General features: G+C 36.9%; 1 protein-coding gene across 9 annotated transcripts in view; it reads right to left on the bottom strand.

The window, feature by feature from the left end:
* Window positions 1-20,148, bottom strand: part of TENM3 (teneurin transmembrane protein 3) — a 3,393,579-nt gene that overhangs the window by 188,022 nt on the left and 3,185,409 nt on the right. The window contains exon 1 of one of the 9 annotated variants that reach the window (XM_072622678.1): window positions 13,589-13,979. The exons of the other annotated variants lie outside the window; for them this stretch is intronic. The gene's annotated coding sequence lies outside the window, so the exon portion shown is untranslated. Of the gene's footprint in view, window positions 1-13,588; window positions 13,980-20,148 lie in introns of those variants that run through there. 9 annotated transcript variants of the gene reach the window in all.

The following is a 20,148-nucleotide window of genomic DNA, read 5'->3' as shown; positions in this document are numbered from 1 at the left end:
AGGTCACAGGGTATGAAAGAAAGACTCTCTACCTGAACTTGGCTGAGTGATGGGACCTGGGGTGCACCACATCAGCCTTCTAGACTTATACTGCTTTCTCAACTGATTTATTACAAAATGTGGAATGGCTTACTGAATGGTACTGTCAGGGTCATGGGATCCGCACTGAAGTTCTGCAACACAAGCAGTCTATCAGCTCAGGTGATGGAACAAAACTCTGTTAAGACTCGTTACGTGTGGAAGATGGGTGATGACAAGAAATTCAGAGATGCGCAGTGGCTTAAAATAGGAGAAGAATATGCTGGGCAATTAGAGGAAAACTATTGTCGTTGAGTCATTTTAGTCACGTCCGACTCTTCATGAACTCCACTTGGAGTTTTCTTGGCATAGATACTGGGATGGTTTGCCGTGTCTTTCTCCAGCTGTTTTGCAGATGGAAAAACCGAGGCAAACAGGGCTAAGTTACTTGCCCAGGGTCACATAGCTAGTAAGTGTCTGAGGCTGGATTTGAACTCATGAAGATGAGTCTTCTTGATTCCAAACCAAGTGCCACCCAGCTTGGAGGAAATGTTTCATAAAACTCTCTGATACACAGAAACATAACTTGGACTTATGTGGTATGTAGACAAAGGTAGATTTCCCTGAAACATATCCTTTGAGTATCAGAGTATCATGCAACTATTCATTTAACTAGAAGGGACCTCACAGACTATCTAAATCAGCTCCTTCATTTCACAAATGAGGCCCTTAAGACTTGCACAGGTCACAGAAGTATTAAACGGCACAGTCAACATTTGAAACTTTCAGCATAATTCCATACTCTTTCTACTGTATCATACAGTTTAATAACACTTGAGAGTTAGGCATAAGGGAATTCTGAGATTGAGAGGAGGATTTTAGAGGTAGCTCTGAAGAATCCCCAACTGGCTGGATATTTGTTTAATTTCTGGATGACCACTATACCTCAGTGTGGTGTACAGAGCTTGTCTTCATGAGAAAATAAGAAACACATTCTCTCTCACTGTCACCCTTGCAGTATCAGACTAAAAAGCTATGGTGAAATGACAAAACAAAGTATAGTGGTACCAAAACTGCTGTGGTCATGGGACAGGCATGCAAAGTCCCATGGTGAGGTACCAGGCTGTGAATGACAGAAACATAAAAATGAAGCCATAGCCATAAAGGAGACCATCTGCATTTGGAATCAGCAAAGTTAGAAATGTTTTCTAAGTATATTAAACCTCAGGCCTTAGGATATCAACTCATTATTACCTGGGGTGCTAGAAAAGAAACAACCTATGTCTTGCCCAAAGGGTCTTTTACTACATAATTAGTGGGATCTTTTTTTCTTTCCATAGGAGGCTGTAAAGATAAATGTCCCAAGATAAGGAAGTTCAAGGTACTGTTATAAATGATTTTCATGTCTTATTGGAAACAAAAGATTTTCAAAATGACCAACAGTCTAGTTTAAAATTAATTCCTGTGTTTTTAAAGATAACAATTTAAAAATAATATCAATAACTACTCTAGATAAGTATCTTAACAGGAGGAGGATGGCATAGTGGAGCCTTGCAATTAATAATACATAGCTTTAAGTCTTGCCTCTGATATGAAGCTGTGAGACCCTAGAGAAAACACTTAACCCCTCAATTCTATAGTCAGCTTGCTAAATTACTGACAAATTATGCATTTACACTGGTTAAAGGATTTTCTGCTTTAGGAATTTCCCATCTCATGGAGATCATGGATCTGGACCAAAGTCTTGTTCAAACAAATATACTGTCGTAGTGTTTCTTTTCTGACATGGAATCATAAAAATTATACATTACATTTCTTGGTGATTTAAATTTGTAGATTACTTTAAAATTGTCTTTCAGTAGAAACTGACATCTTATAAATACTTTTCATCATATCCAGTGTGGCCAAGCAGGTATTATCCCCATTTTATATATGGGAAGACTGAGGCAAAGAGAGAATGTGATATACCAGAGGTAGGACAGAAAATCAGGATCAGTCAGAAATAAATCCATACCTCTCAGTTCCTAATTCATGTTCCTTCCACTTTACTCCCCTACTTTTGTTTGAATCTGCAGATATCTGAGTCTTGAACTAGATTTAAAAGCTAATTTTTTGAAATTTGAAAACATCATCTGTCAAAATGTTTATCTACATTTCTAACAGTAGCAAACAGAATCTAAAGTTGTTTCGGCAATAGGAATGTGTCATAAATTCAGAAGACAGTGACCAGAACATAGAGTGTTCTGGAAAACATATTGTAGGAAGAATTGTTGAAGGAAGAAAAGGCGATTTAACCCATTCAGCATCTACAGTCACACAGAGGTGGAGTTATTTAATTACCTAATCCAAATACTCCAGAATAACACCCTGTTCTACCCCAGTTGTGGATTATTTTTCCCCAGGCTTTCATAACGGATATGCTGCTTCACTACATAGAACTTCAAGATACCGTCTGAAAGGATTGACTTATAAAGCTTACAAAGCTACAGTAAAGACAGGTGGTTAATAGTTATTAGTGCTGGACCTGACATCAGAGAAGACTGGAGTTCAGATCTGACCTCAGCTACTTACTAGTTGTGCGATCCTGGGCAAGTCACTTAACTTTTGTTTGACTCAATTTCCTCAAGTGTAAGATGGGAATACTCTTACAGGGTTGTTGAGAGGATCAAGTGAACTAACATTTGTAAACCTTAAAAACACCGTGTACTATTATTAGTTATTAATATTTTGGTAGGAAACAGTTTATTAGATCTCTATTTGAGAACTGATTTTGATCAATAATGATAATAATATTGATGATAGCTGATAATTATAAACTTTGCAAAGTACTTGCCATACGTTATATCATTTGTTCCTCATGACAGGTTTAAAGGGGGGTAAACTTCAGATGTGGGAGCATGGCTATGAGAAACTCTGAGGTTAGATGAAAATATGCCTTGCTGTGTACAAGGAAATATGGGAAAGGATAATGAAATGAGACTGGCAAAGAATGAAAGAGAAACATGGCTTATTTCAGTTTTGTCTAGAGCTCCCAAAGACTCAGATATATGTATGTACACACACATATACATATACATGTATGTATATATGTTCATATATATATGTGTGTGTACACACACAGCTGAATCCTACCCATGGATACTTAAGTCTCTTATAAACCCCTTTTTGGTTCAGATGACTGGTTCCTGAGAACTTTGAATGACTTTTTCTAAGGGTCAGACAAGAAATTCCCTAAATGGAGCTTTCTTTAAAATGATAAGTAGTATCTTTCTAAAACCATCAGCAAACATTATATGCAATGAGGGTAAGCTAGAAGCATTCCCAATAAGATGGGGGAGGGGATGAAACAACAATGTCCATTATCACCACTGCTATTCAATATTGTAGTAGAAATGTTAGCTTTAGCAATAAGAGAAGAAAAAGAAAGTGAAGGAATTAGAATAGGCAAAGAAGAAACTAAGTTATCACTCTTTGCAGATCATATGATGATATACTTAGAGAATTCTAGAGAATCAAGTAAAAAACTACTTGAAATGATAAATAACTTTGGCAAAGTTGTAGGATATAAAATAAGTTCACAGAAATCAGTGGCTTTTCTATATACTACTTAACAAAGCCCAGCAGCAAGAGATAGCAAGAGAAGTTCCATTTAAGCATTAGAAAATATAAAAACTGTAGAAAATATAAAATATGTGGGAGCCTACTTGCCAGGACAAACCCAGGAACTATAGGAAGACAATTACAAAATACATTTCACATAAATAAAGACAGATTTAAATAATTGGAAAAGTATCAGTTGCTTATGGGTAGGCTGAGCTAATATAATAAAAATGGCAATTCTGCCAGAATTAATTTACTTATTTAGTGCCATACCAATCAAACTACAAAAATTATTTTATAGAGTTAGAAAAAATGATAAAATTCATCTGGAAGAACAAAAGACTCAGAATATCAAGGGAATTAATAAAAAGTAATGCAAGGAAGGTAGCCTAGCCCTACCAGATCTAAAACTGTATAATAAAGCAGCAATCATCAAAACTACTTGGTACTGGCTAAGAAACAGAGTGGTGGATCAGTGGAATAGGTTATGTACACAATTCATAGTAGTCAATGGCTATAGTAATCTACTGTTTGATAAACCCAAAGACATTAGCTTCTGGAATAAGAACTCATAATCTTAATTGTTGAGAAAACTGGAAAAAACTATGGCAGAAACTAGGCACAGACCAACATCTTATACCATATACCCAATAAGGTCAAAATGGGTGCATAACTTAAGACATAAAGGGTGATAGCATCAGCAAATTAGGAGAGCAAGGAATAGTTAACCATCAGAAGGCCTAGAGAACATTATGAAATGCAAAATGGGTAATATTTGATTACATTAAGAAGGTTTTTCACAGACAAAGTCAACACAACCAAGATTGAAAGGGAAGTAGAAAACTGGGAAACAATTTTTACAGTCAGTGTCTCTGATAAAGGTCTTGTTTCTAAGACATAGAGAGAGCTGAGTCACATTTATGAGAATACAACTCATTCCCCAATTGATAAATGATCAAACAATATGAACTAAGCAGTTTTCAGATGAAGAAATTAAAGCTATCGATAGTCATATGAAAATATGCTCTAAATCATTATCTGATTGGCTAATATGACAAAAAAGGAAAATGACTAATATTGGAGAATACATGGGAAAATTGGAACACTAATGCATTGTTGGTGGAGTTGTTAAGAGATCCAAGCATTCTGTAGAGGAACTTAGAGCTATGCCCAAAGGGCTATGAAACTGCATACCCTTTGATCTAGAAATAACACTATTAGGTCTATATCCCAAAGAGATCATTAAAAAAAAGAAAAATGATCCACATGTACAAAAATATTTATAGCAGCTCTTTTTGTGGTGCAAAGAATTAGATATTGAGGTGATGCTCATCAGTTGGGGAATGGTTGAGCAAGCTGTGATATATGAATATAATGGAAGAGTATTGTGCTATAAGAAATGATGAGCAGGTGCATTTCAGAAAAACCTGGAAAGACTTACATGAACTGACGCTGAGTGAAGTGAGCAGAACCAGGAGAACACTGTACATAGTAACAACTGTAACACTGTGCAATGGCCAAATTTGATTGACTTAACTTCTCTTAGCAATACAATGATCTAAGACAATTCCAGAAGAGTTGTGATGAAAAATGCTATCCACAAGCAGAGAAAAAAGTATAGAGCCTGAATGCAGATCAAAGCATACTATTTTCTCTTTTTTTTCCTTTCTTGTGGTTTTTCCTTTTTGTTCTGATTCTTCTTTCATATGACTAATGTGGGAATATGCTTAATATGACGGTACATATATAGCTTGTATTAGCTTGCATGCCATCTTGGAAAGGGGGGAAAAGGAGGGACAGAGAAAAATTTGGAACTCAAAATCTTATCAAAGTTAATATCAAAAACTAAACAAACAAATAAAAAGAGAAGACTTTCCCCAGATAGAGCCCAGTCAGTCAGAACTCATTTTGATGTAGTCAGTATTATTTGACATTTGTTATCCAACATTTTAATGAGTGCATTTCTCATGCTGTTATACAAGTCAGTGATAAAAATGTTCAATAATGTAAGCCCTCAGGTGGACTCACATAGAATGCCAAATCCTTGATCAACTATGAAACCTGATGTTTTCCTCCAACAGCTAAAGGCTTCAGACTCCATCTCCCTACACTACCTACTGTTATACCTGCAACTTAACATATTCCAATCTGTTAAATGTTCTTTTGATTCTGAACAGCCTATAATGCTCTATAAATTCTGAATTAGAGGACTCTCTTTCTTTTCCATAGTTTTTTTTCCACTGGTCTAATATCAACCATCGCATTGCCCCACCAGCACCTCCCATCTATTCTATTAGTTGAAGTAGCTTGGAAAAAATACATGCTCTTAAAGATCCATGAGGGAAATTTTATGACTAAATTTTCTTTTGGCCTCAAAGATAATTCAGTCAAGAGAAATTTTTAACACATATGCTATGGTTTTTATTTCCAAAGCTGTTAAAAGATGGGAAGAATCCATTACTCTGCATGACTTCTCCTAATTCTCCTTAAAAGAGATGGACCATGCTGTTTGTATGCAATTGGCATGGACTGTATTTCATGACTCATTCTTATTTAACCACAATAGTAATTTGACAGCTATCTGCAGAATTATATCCTTTTAAAATATTAACAATCTTTCAAGAGGTAGAGTTGGCACAGTGAAGAAAGGGATGGTTTAGGAGTCAGGAGAAGCTGGGAGAAGACCTGTCTTTGACAGACTGCCTAAGTGATGTGACAGTCACTTAACCTCTCAATGCTCCAGAAAACCCTTTATGACCGTTAGTTACAAATGAATGACAAAGGTACATAAGAAGAGGGAGTTTTCTCACTGGGAGTTCCCTACAACAATAAAATTATGGGTTTAGATCAAAACAAAAATCAACCAACCAAACAGTATCATAAGAACAATAGGCAGTAGTGAACAACACAGATGATGGTTTATAAGAAGTGCCACTACGCATCAGTAGACTGGGGTTATTTAAAATGGATAAAATTATAAGTAAGTAACCACAGGAGCAGATTAAGGGCTATAAGGGACTTCTCACGACCCGTAGCTCAAAAAGCGCTGATGGGGTCATTAGTGGAAAAAGTTGAAGAAGCCCTTCTAAGTCTACCTTCTCCCTTAAATTTACAGAAGAGAAAACTGAAGCCCAGAGAAGCTAGGTTACTTGCTCAAAGTCACATAAGTAAGTGGCAAAAGAAAGAGAGGGGAAGAGGTAGAGGAAGGAGTAAAGAGGATAGAGGTAAAAAAGAAGAAGGAGGAAGCCGTGGGAAGGACAATAAAGAAAGAGGAGGAGAAAGAAAGACACAAAGGAAGAAAAGAAGAAGAAATTTCAAGGTCTCAGTGCATTTTGATGCAAAATGGTGACTGAAATTTATCTATAGCTTTGCTTTAACATATTCATAGACAATTGAAAACTGCTCATGTCTCAACAATTAGATATGTTTGTGCAGATTGCTTATTATGAATCTAAGACTTTCAAGATGCAGATTCATTATCACTTCAGCTGTACTCTTCAGTTTAGTTCACATGAACAAAAATATGTGCAACTCTTGACTGCATGGAAGGTGACAGGGAGAAAGAAGGGATATTTAAAAGCCAGAGTGGTGAATACTATGGAAATCTAAATGCAGAATTAAAGCACATTATTCAGAGCCAAGTAACAGCTTCAGTGGGCTGGTTATACACACTGCCCTGACAAGTGGAAATTGACCAATTTTTGTTCTGTCCTTGGGGTTAAGCCATTGAAGGTGTTACCACAGCCTCCATTAACTCCCCCACCTTTTCTGTCTTCTTTGATCCTGTCAGATGGTAAAGGAAAGACTGTCTGGGTTGATTGGTGGAATAGTCCAGCATTTTTTTTTTTTTTGGCAGAACCCTGACATACATTAGAAGTTGTGAAAAGATATTCATAAAAAACAGAATGAGGGCTATGTTACCATCTTACTAACACCGTAGCTCTTAACAGTAATATTCTGAAAGCAGAGAGAGGCAGATTTTGCCTCAGCACAAGGGAAATCTTAATTGGAAAGTAGTGAATCCCTATCTCTGGAGGGGATCAAGTCTCAAAAGGAACTCTGTCTTTCCCCCAAACCTTTCCCTCTTTCAAACTTCCCTATTTCTACTGAGTGTCCCATCATCCTTCTAGTGTCTCAGATTCATAACCTCAGTATTACCTTCAACTTTTTAATCTCCATCGCTCTAAATATTCAATCAGTTGTCAATTTTTTTGTTTGTACCACCACATCTCTCACTCCCTCTTCTTTACTCATAGGTCTTGTCACCTCAGTTCCTGTTCTCATCACTTTTCATTTGGATCATTGCAACAGCCTCCTAATTGGTTTCCTTGACTCAAGCTTCTTTCCACTTGAATCTATCCTAAACACTGTTGTCAAAGTGAATTTCTTTAACCTCAGATGTGACCACATCTCTTCCTCACTCAAATAACTTAAAGAGCAACCTGTTGCCCTTAGGACAAAGTATAAATTCCTCTGTTTTGCTTTTAAAGTTGTCATTCTAGCTTCATTAGACATTACTCTCCTTCCTATGTACCATATGATTCAGGCAAGATGATATCCTATTCCTCACCCTGTCACCCATCTCTGTGCCTTTACATTGGCCAACACCCATTCTTGAAATATATTCCATCCTTATCTCTGCCTCACAGAGTCCTCTTTCTTGAAGGCTTAGTTCAATATGAAGTCTTTCTTGCTCTACCTAATTGTTAATACTTTCCATCCCTAAATGCCTCATCTTTAACTACTTTATATTTATCATCTTTATATTCTATATATACTTACATGTACATATGAATCTACTTGTATATACATATATATTTAAGTGTACATACACACACATATACACTTACTCATTATTTCCTCCTTAGAATATTAGCCCTTTATGAGTAGGGATTGTTTTGCTCTCTTTATCAATATCCCCAGTGCTTAGAACAATGCTTGGAACATAGTCAGGATTTAACAAATGTTTGTAGGTTATTGTCCATTGATCAAATGGAGGCTGAGTGAACACTCATTGGAGGTCTTGTAGATATAACCGACATTTATGATATTCTTACACATATTTAGCTGGCACCTTAAAGTTCAAAAAATGCCTTTTATGACAACCACAGTATGTGAGGCATGCAGTAAAAATATAATTTCCATCTTATAAAAGTTAAGTGGTTCATCTATGATAAAATATCCAGGAAGTGTTAGATTGGGATTCAAGCCCAGATCTCTTTGGTTCATGTGTAACATTCTTTTGATTATATCATATTTTTCTTCTTTTCCGACACAAACCATAGTTGGTACCATGGATAAACTGCAGAAGATGTTTATTAGAATTAGAAAATATTTGTCTTCACATATGTGAAGGGTTTTCAAGTAAAAAAAGGAATCCGACTTCTTTCTTCACAAAGTGGAACTAGAAGCAATAAAATGGCAAATTTTTGCTTAAAATGAGGAAAAAATTCTTGGCAGTGATGTGCAAAAGTGAAAAGGGCTACTTTAGTATATTGTAGAAGAAAAAGCACTAGATTTGTTGATCAGAATGTCTAGTTTTAGATACTGGCTCTGAAAGCTTACTCCATATGTGGTTTCATCTTTCAGTTTCTTCATTGTAATATGATGGGGTTGAATCTCCAGAATCAAATCATATGATAATGTGAAGAGGGGTGGTGAGTTTGGCATTACTGGAATCTTCAGGCACAGACTGAATTACTAAATTTGGGAGATGCTGGAGGGGAAATTCTCACTTTAGGTGAAGGGGAAGAGGTTTGAATTAGATGGCTTCTGTGGCCCCTTACAATTCTAAAATTCGCCGATTCCATGAAATGTTATGAATATCAACAGATGTCTTTCTAGCTGTTATGGTTTTTCATTCCATTTTAAAATGGAATGCAATTCTACCAGCCAGTTCAACTTATCATGCCACATTTGCTTCTGCAAGTTTTGGTATATAAAATGTAATCTACTTTTTGTATGTAGATGATGGAAGATGTAGAACATATAAAATATATGAAGAGTAGAGATTCTGAAGAAAAGAAGCAATAATGAAAAAATATGTAGAATAATTTTGAATATGGGACAATGATGTGGTTTGATAAAAGAATTCAGAGTGCAATCAGATTTTCAATGTAAGAAGAAGGCAAGTGAATGTAAAGATTACAGTTTGTAACTTGGACCCTTACTGGACTAAACACTGTAATTAGGAAGACCTATCTTTCCATAAATTAGGTTTTGTTTTTAATTTCCTTCTGTTTTCATACCCAAACAGATTCAACTTGTGAGCTAATATGTTGGTTTCCTAATTCATCACTCTTTGTTACCATTTTTTACTATTATTTTTTACTATTATTGCAATATTTTTACTATTTTACTATTTTTACTAATTTACTATTTTACTATTATTGCAATAGCCTTGTTGATCCAACTACAGCTATTTAAAGTTCACACAGCTTTCAAAAGTACTCTTGTAGATGAATATTCTTGCTACCATTAAAAAAACCATAAGTTGATTAGTGTTTATAAAAGCAGAAAAGTTCCTTATGGAAAACAATCTTTAGAATAATGATTGTAAATAATTATTTCCAGCTTTGCAGGAACATCTGGCCTTGACACAATTATATTTTTTATCTCATCTGAAGAGTATTCCCCAACATGCCAAAAAGACTGACTTAAGAATTATTTTTTCAGAGTTTATGTTTTATACATCTTATTGGATTATGGAGAGGAAATTTGTAAACCTCAAAATTCTAAGTAAAAATAAATAATTTTGGTGATTATATTTCTCTACAGTATGTGCTTTTTTCCTTTTGATATGAAATTTGCAACCAAACTTTTCCCTCTAATCTATATGAAGTATTATAATTCCTCTGGACTTGGGATAAGGATGATGATTTGGAGAGAGACAAAATGGCCAAGTAGTTCCTGATGATCCTGGAACGTATGAGAGATTGATTGTCCATGCTTCCTTCATTGGGATGCTTGGGGAATATGTGCTCACAAAAGACAGGAAGCTTTGGCATTGAATCATTTCAGTTGTGTTTGACTCTTCATGATCGCATTTTGGAATTTTCTTGGCAAAGATGCTTGAGTGGTTTACTATTTCTTCTCCAGCTCATTTTACAGATGAGGAAAATGAGGCAAATAAGGTTAAGTGACTTGCTCAGGGTTACTCACATAGAAAGTGGCTGAGGCCAAATTTGAACTGAGGTCCTCCTGACTCCAGAGCTGGTGCCCTGTCCCACCCCTCTACCTGGGAAACTTTCAATCAGGATAAAGAGGCACAGTATCTGTACAGGACTACCTTACTGTTATCCTTAAATACAGACTTCCTGTCTGTCTTGTCTGTCTTCTCTCTCTTACACCTACAGACACACAATACAAAAACAACTTGTGCCAATACCTTATCTGTCTGAATTGTTCTTTTTCTCTGGGTTTGTGTGTTGATGATGACGATGATAGAGGTGGAGGGGTAGGAGGTGGGGTGGCAAAGGGGCAGAACATACTGACAAAGTGATTTCTGATGATCCAGATAATGGCCAGAACAGAGTCAGGGGTACAGGGTAGCTCTTGATACTATGGTAAAAGAGAGAAAATCAAATGGAAAGTTAGCTGGCCTGTAAGCTATTTAATGATGAGATGGCACTGTGATGTTATTATGTATTATTTCTTATCCTGCACTCTATTATTGAGCAAAACTGGCCTCCTCTCTGGTGCTTGCAGACCTCACACCATTTCTGATGTCTACCTCTGCCTCTAAAAATCTTTCTTTTCCTATTGGAAAAGGTACATTGCAGACAGGTTGTGAAGAGCTCTAAAGCTAAACACAGCTTACATTTGATCCTAGGTACCACAAGGCATCATTGGAGTTTATTGAGTAGGAGAGTGATATGGTCAGACCTGCAATTTACGAAAATCACTTTGGCAGCTGTGTGGAGAAGCAGGGAGAAGGCTGAGACAGAGAGACCAATCAGAAGGCTATTGCAAGAAGGCAATAAATCTTTGAACTGAGATGGTGAGTTTCTCAGTTTGCTTTGACTATTTGATCATAACATAACATATTCTTTTCATATGTGGGGGGTATTATGCATATATTTCATAGGCACAACACTTGGACGCCAATTCCAGCTGCACCATTGTAGACACAGCTGTTGTTGACAAAAAATCAGAACCACCAAGGGACCCAAGTAGGACTTACAAAAAAATGGGTTTTGCTGATTTTCCTGTAGTCATCAGTTCCAGCATTCGTAGGTTTTCTGGTATTTCTGGGATCAGTGCTCTAGTCTAATGGGAATTAGATTTAGTTTTTCTTCTAGGGTGGTCTCAAATTTAGTAACATGGATGAGTATTATTTTGAGCACACATAATTCCTATATTCCTATTTGGTTTTTAGTCCTGTACTGCTCCTCCCTCTCTCCAAGCATATGTATGATCCTTAAATATGGATATTTCCTTTTGTCTCTGTATTCACATCTAGTGTGGTAGTTTTCAGGTAATAGGAATAGGGTTAGGAAAAGAGACTAGAACTGTGATTTTATAGGAATCCTCAGGAGAGGAAATCCCTTCAACCAATGCAGCTCAGCACCTTCTCTACAACGTAGTTTAGAAAATTGCCTAAACTCTGAGAATTTAAGTAGTGTAGCCAGGATCATATAGCCAATATGTGTCAGAAGAGGGACTTGAATCCATATCTTTCAGGCTTTAAGACAAACTCTTAGACACCATACCATTCTATCTCTGTAAGTAGGTTCTTACTATTTTTTTTTGTTTGAACACAAGTTTAAAAATATGCACAATTTTTTAGGTTCAGGGTTTGTACTTAAAATCGAGGGGCATCTAGGTGGTGCAATAAATATAACACTGAGCCTGGAGTCAGGTAAACTCATTTCCTGAGTTCAAATCTGGCCTCAGATACTTACTAGCTGTGTGACCTTGGGCAAGTCACTTAACACTTGTTTGCCTCAGTTTTCTCATCTATAAAATAAGTTAGAGAAGGAAATGATAAACCACTCCAGTTTCTTTGCCAAGAAAACCCCAAATGGGGTCACAATGAGTCAGACGTGACTGAAATGTTGCCTCAACAAACTTAAAATCAGCTTTTTCCAAACCATGAAAGCTAATGAAACAAACAAAAACTTTGTTTACATATCTCAAAAAGAAAAAGAAATTCTTGTCCTGGTAAGCATATGGGGGAGGGGAAGTGATAGTTCTTGGAGGTATACTGAGAGGGAGAAAACCAGATGGAAAGTTAACTGGCCCAACAAGCTGTTGAATAATGAGACAGAACTGTGGTGTTTCTTTGGCAAGTCTTCTAATAGCTGTCACTAATGAATCCCTCCCTAGTGTAAACACATTGTACGATAACTCTAAATCCTGCATTTTAGGAAGCAAGAGACATAACATGAATCACATTGGTGATTCTGTTTTATACTTTAAACGTTATCAAGATAGATAACCCTTACCATAGAAGCAGGGCATCACAGATTAAGAAATAAAAGGGACCTCAGGGTACATCTATTTCAATCCCCTCAATTGTGTCTGGAGAGCTCAACTTGCCCAAAGTCATATTAGGTAGGAAGTGATGGGGCCAGGATTAAATGCAGTTGCTCTGAATTTGAATCTGGGACTCTTCGTACTGTGACATCATGCCTCCCCATATTCCTTTATCTTGAGAAGCTACTTCAAAGATTCTCTTCTTGCAAATATCAGCCTTTGCCCTCATCAACCCTTAGAAGTATCATGGAATTATAAAGTTGGAATTGATCTTATAAGATTATCTATTTATTCCAACACCCTCTTAGATGAAGAAACTTAAGTCTGGAGTGACTTGGTCAAACTGGCCTGGTTAATTAATTAAAGTCAGAAAGGAGAACCTAGATTTCTAAGTCTTTAGGTCAGTGCTCTTTTCACATTATGACACACATAGTCGATAAATGGTTACTTCATTTGTTACAATTTGTAAAGCTTTGTCTTTTTTTCCTGTTACCTTAGAAAGATATGACTGACAGGCTATTTTCCTGGTTGTCTGGGAGCACTGCTAGTCAGGCATTCATTTCTAGAGCTGTGAGATCTATACAACCTCCAACAAACCAGCAAATTTCCCCTGGCTGATGCCAGTCACAAAAGAGGTCCTCTGAAGGCCTCCTTTATGAGATGTTTGCAAGAGAATTCCTGTATGATGATGTCACAAAAGGGTACCCCAGCTGAATGCTGGCCAAGGATGTCAGAGGCATAGGATTTTCTGGGGAACATAACGTGGGACTTTGTGGGAACTGAGGGTACTAAACGTTTGTTTTTAGTTCTTTCTCTTGAAATCAAACTCCTTTTGCCATTTTTATGGCTGCCATGTTTGCAATTAACACCAATATTTCCCTGCTGTTATGTGGCTAGGAATGATGGTTTGGCTGCAATTGTGTGTAAAATCAGAGTTTTAGAGAAGGAAGGGTCTGATCCCCTCCATTTTACAGAGGGGAAAACTTCTGAGAGTTGAATTCTCATGGTCCCATGGGTAGTAGGTCACACAGTCACAATTTGTACTCAGGTCTTCTGGCTCCATTGTATCCTTTTTTCCACCATACAATGTTGTTTCAAAATTAGAAGTAACCCAAAAGAGAGCAATATAAAAAAATACGTGGTGAATGTAATAGGAAACCACACATTCTTAAGGATCTATCTGCCCAGAAAAAGGAAGTGGGTTGGTCATGGAATGAGAAGAGGACAACAGAAAAGACAGCCCAAGAACTACTCGGATACTCTTCAGCTATTAACAGAAGCAGGGAAGGGACTTCATGGAAAGATATGTGTTCTTAGCGAATGGTTTACGGTAGGATGTGAACAAGAATCCCAGAGGTTGAGAAGGGAGTGTAGATGACACTGATGAAATCACAGTTCTAACTACTTACAAAGTATGTAACCAGTACCCAAGATTGTGAAGACACTCCAAGTTTCTGAGCAGTGAGGTGACTAAATCAGGTGATGTTACTAAACTTAACCTTCATGACTGAGGGCATCTTAGATGCCACAGAATTCCACAACTGTCAGGGACATCTGAGAAAGCATCATATATCATAAGTGTCTATCAGTCATTGCTATTACCTCATTCCTGGATGGATGAGGTGGTCTTAAAGAATAGTAGGTCTAGTGATCCTTGGGCAAACCAGTATCTTCCACAGTGCTGTGGAAGACGCTAAACTTCTGTGTTTTGACTCTAAACAAATAAATTGGTAGGAAATACTTCCTCTGATACTGTTGGAATGTTGGTCCCAGATTCCTCTTCCCCTTCTTAGAAGAGAATCTTGGCACATGGCATTGCCTTCTCCTCAGGGATGACTGCTCTCTTCATCATGCTTCTCACATGGGCTTTCTGTCCTTCATCTCCTGGGAGGGTAACTTCCTTGCCAGAATGTAATTTGGCCTCAAAATGCCGCATCCACCCCCCATAGAGTCCGCAGTAATACCTGAGTGCAGCAGAAGACAAGCTCAGTGTGAGGGGAACTCATAAGATGTAGGAACCAGCGGTATCCTCCCCTTTAAGGAAAATAAAAAGCATTTAGGAAGAGGAAAAGTGGGGGATACATAGTTGAGGAAAGGAAATAAAGGAATATGCTTAGGTGACAAGTATGCCTTAGTTTATAAGTTTTCTCCAGCATTTTTGATCCCAAGATTGAAGGAAGTCTTAGAAACTAGAGAGAAGAGAAACTAGAGGTAGGGAGATCAATTAAGGTATTTTTGAAGACTGTCTAACCTTATTTTTAGGGGAGGTGCTGAATATTTCATCTTAAGAGATATAAGTGCTGAAGAGAAAGAATACTTGTAGCCTAGATAATCAGGTGTTCTGGACAGCAATATGGGCCAGGTGTCTGGAAATCTCTCAGAAGCCCAAATAAATGCTAAACTCTAAGAGTCCCTTGTTTGAGTAGAATTGAGGAGGTAGGTAGTATGTCTTGGAGTTTCTTGGAGGTGGGAAAAGAAAGGGATGTTATCTTTGTGAATATGAAAGTCTTATATATTTGGGAGGGGGACAGTTCAGTCATGCTGGACCCTACAAGCCTGCTCTACCCAGCTGGTATTTAGAACTACTATTATACAATAAAAATGTGTGGATAAATTCAGGTTTCTTCTATGTTATTTCTGACCTCAGAAAGATATGAAAGAGGTGTATATAATACATTATGTAATGTAATATATATAGCTATTTATATATATATTCCCCCTTTCTCCAAATCACAATATTTTTGAAAATGAAATGTGGAACCTTATTTCTAATTTTAACATTAGCATATTTTAAAAAATTTTGATCAGACTGTAGATATAATTCTTTGAGCATACTTGATGCACATCATTACGAAAGATGAACAGACAACAAAGAGGCGCAACTTTAGTACATGATTTTTATGGTAACTTGAGATGTAACCAGAAAAAACCCAAAGCCCATCCAGATAAAAATAGAAAGGTGGAGTTCTTGATAGGTTAAATGAAAAAAGAAATGTCATTGATTCTCTCATCACTTCTTTGCTTTTGGGGGGAAAATATTACCAGATCTTATATTGTGCCTCATTTATATAAGATTACTGAGAATGGATCTTTGAGTCACCTGTAGATTTGTGTGAAAGAACCCATGTTCCCTTATGTCAACCTGTGTTAGAAACCTAGATGATCAAGCTTCTCATCCTTTTGTGATAAGTTAGGATTATATAACTGAGGCTGTTGATAGAGATGACCCAGTTCTTAGTCTTAATCCACATTCTCTGAGGCTAAATGTGGTGCCTAAGTGTAAATACACTGAAAGTCTTTAACATTTTTGGCTAACATGTAAAATGTGCAAAAAGCTATTTTTAAAAGAATAAATTAATTTTTTTGTGACAAGGCAGGAAAGAAGATAAACAGAAGAGCCTACACACTTCCGTATTGTTTTGTGGCAACAGTGGGCGAGGAGAGACTTGCAGGGGATGAGTTATAGGATCATAGAGGTCACGTCCACCCTGCTGAAGGTCAAAGACTGATTGTTCCTACTGTTGGATCTCTTCCCACATTCAACAGAGACAAAGATGTTTGTGATAAATTAATTTCTTCAATCCCTAGAAATCTGTCAAGTCTTTTTTAACTTTATGAATGCCAGTGACTGTTTCTTATGCTCTCCTCCGTAAAGATCATTTCTCACTGAACACTCTGCTCTCAGTACTACTCATGTAATAGCAAATGACATATGCAATTCCAATTAAATATTTATGCCATGGAGCATTGAAATGGTAAATATTGTATTATGCTTTGCACTTGGCATCAGCCCGGAGATTTTTCCTTACGTTCTGAACAAATGAGAACCTAAAACAGAGAAAACATTACTGTATTTCACAGGCTATGTGACAAGTTGTTTATGCCCAGAACATCTCGGATTTTACTTGTCTTTAAATGGAGGAGTTAAAAAAATATTATCTTTGAATGCACTGTAATTTTGCGATCATCTCTCCCCAAACCTGAGGGGGTAACAGTAGCATGGGAAATCTCTGTGTTACTATGTACTAATCACTTCAGTATATCTTAAATCAAGTCAAGGTTAAAATGCAATATACACAAAGAATTGGTGGGGAGTGGTGATGGATTGGGATTTTTTCCTGCATATATACTTCTCATTCTCTCTCTCTCTCTCTCTCTCTCTCTCTCTCTCTCTCCTTTCTGTCTCCTTCCCTTCTTTTCTCTCCCTTGTTTTTCTTTCCTCCCTCCCTCCCTTCCTTCCTTCCTTCCTTCCTTCCTTCCTTCCTTCCTTCCTTCCTTCCTTCCTTCCTTCCTTCCTTCCTTCCTTCCTTCCTTCCTTCCTTCCTTCCTTCCTTCCTTTGATTGAGTCCTACACTCCCTGGCTCTAACCAAATACTGATTGTCTGAAAAGCTTTAACTTTTTTCTGTCTTTTCTTTTTGGGCCAGTCCAGTCCAGTCCTTTGCAAACTGGTGGCCCTCTCCTCTCAGGGCCTCCCGACACTGGGGTCAGACATGGTGTGTATATCTGATCAGCTTTAGCACTACTGCAGCTCAGAACGCCTTGTCTCAGGTGATTCGTCAGCCTCAACCACACCAGCGCAGGCACTACAGTTGTACATATCATGTACATCTCAGTATTTTTACAACTACAATGGCACCATCAAGCCAGTGAACAGACATTTTTAATCTTGTATTAAAAAACAACTTGTAATTTCAAACACATCCTTGTCAAAACAACATCACCAAAAAAACACAAATTCCTGAGATTAGGGAGTAATTCTGTATTTTTTCCTCTTTAAGAATTTGAATATTTGTAAGTAAATAACATGAGTCTGTAGGTTATACTGAATTGAGTATACGATTTCAGTTAAAGAGTATTTGTCTGGATGCACTATTTTAAGAGCAATTGGGTGGTACAGCAGATAGATTCCTATTCCTGAGTTCAAATCGAGCCTCAGACACTTACTAGTTGTGTGATCCTGGGCATGTCACTTGATCCTGTTTGCCTCAGTTTCCTCATCTGTAAAATGAGCTGGAGAAGGAAATGGCAAACCACTCTAGTATCTTTACCAAGAGAACCCCAAAGGGAGTCACAAAGAAATAGACATGACTGAAAAATGACTGCAGCACTTTTACATATTTAATAGATATTGTCTATGTGACCTGTCCAAAATGTCAATGTGTGTTTCAGTGTTTCTGGAGAGAAGATTTCACTTTTACAAATTATATCCCTTTGTAAGAATGAAAGAGACAGTAACAACAGGAGGAATAAAAGATAATTACTTAGTATTAATTTTCACCCTCTTTTTTCTCTAATTGAACTAATGAATATAAAATTACAGAATTATAAAATGCAAAGCCTGAAATGTCCTTAAGAGAGGTAGTATGTACTAGGTTTGTATCCCAAAGAGATAAAAAGCTGAAAGGAAAAGGACCTATATGTACTAAACTATTTATAGCAGCTTTTTTGGGGGGGCAAAGAATTGGACATTGAGGGGATTTCCATTAATTTGGGAATGGCTGAACAAGTTGTTGCATATGATTATGATGGAATAATATTGTGCTATAAGGAATGATGAGCAGGATGTTTTCAGAAAAACTTTGGAAGACTTATACATGAACTGATGCAAAGAGAAATGAACCGAACCAAGAGAACATCATACACAGTAACAGCAGTATTATATGATGAATGACTTGACTATTCTCAGAAATACCAAAGATCCAAGATGATTCTGAAGGATTCATGATGAAAAATGCTTTCCATTCGCAAAGGAAGAACTGATAGAGTAGGGATACAGATCTATAGACACTTAAAAAGACCCCAACCCTATTTTATTTTTTTTTTGTTTATTTTTTCTCAGTGTTTTCTTTCACAATACAACTAATATGCATAAACACAGGGACTTGGATAAAACCTTTAAGTTCCTTCCAGTTCTAATTCTACAATTCTGTGATCTAGTCCTGGGGTGGTGAACCTCCAGCCTAGAGGCCACATGTGGCGCTCTAGGATCTCACACTTTGTCCTCTAAGTTCTCAAACTTTGGATTCAGTCAAAGGGGGCCACACTTGAAGACCTAGAAGGCCTCTGTTTCCTTCTCTCTATCTTCCTGTTTCAGTTTCTCTCTGGTTCTGTCTCTCTCTCTCTCTCTGTCTTCTAAGTTTTTGATTCCTGTGTTAAATGCTTATTGTACTCTATTTCATCATGTGTCAAGTGATATCTAATCCCTATAACTAAATACCTTCCTTACAAGAGAAAAGTAGTTCCTTCTGAGCCTCAATTCACCTAGGTAGGTTCAGACTACCTGCTGTGACATTTAGACTTTAATATTTCACTGACTCATGCTTCCCATAAGAATGCAATCAAATTGATATATAGGCCATAGACTTTTTTGTTTCCAAGCTTTAAATATTTGTGATATTATGTATAAGCACATATATAATATACAACAAACAATCCTTTCTAGAATGAGCTTAGATCAAATTAGTATGAAAATTCTACTACTGTCTCAGTCAAAATATATTTTGTCGATGTAATTCAACTGTTCGAGTTAAGAGAAGCAGCAGTGAAAAATGGCATGTAATTCATTGCTTAGCTGGGTTCTATAACCTAATAAAAAGGCACTTTTATTACAAAGGCATGTCAAAAGAAGAAAAAAACAGAATGTCACAACATTTTATTTTGCCATATATATTTAAATGCTTGATTTCTCATGAATAGTAAAGGGCTGGCATATGTTTTCCTTCTGACCCTCATCCGCAGATAAATGGCTAATACTATAATCAATTTCAAGGTACAGAAAGAAGAAAAATGTTCATAAAATGCAAATAGACGTAGAAATGGAACAGATAAACTGCTAAGGAATCAAAGCTGCAATGAGCATGGATTGGACAGGATATGCTTTTGCCAGATCTAAGAAATGCTTCTGTTGTTAAACAGCCTTTTTAGCAGCTGCACAACGATATCTATTTCAGGAACTAGTTTGTTTCAGCTGTCCAAGGAAAACGAGAAGCCAGAATTTATATCTTTTGTTCTTAAAGATTAATCGGAATATAAAAACTGTCTGTCTATGGAAG

Source organism: Notamacropus eugenii, chromosome 7 (genome assembly GCF_028372415.1).
Source record: "Notamacropus eugenii isolate mMacEug1 chromosome 7, mMacEug1.pri_v2, whole genome shotgun sequence".
Classification (NCBI taxonomy): Eukaryota; Metazoa; Chordata; class Mammalia; order Diprotodontia; family Macropodidae; genus Notamacropus; species Notamacropus eugenii.
Note: the sequence above shows the minus strand (reverse complement) of the source record. Positions and strands in the feature narration are given on the sequence as shown.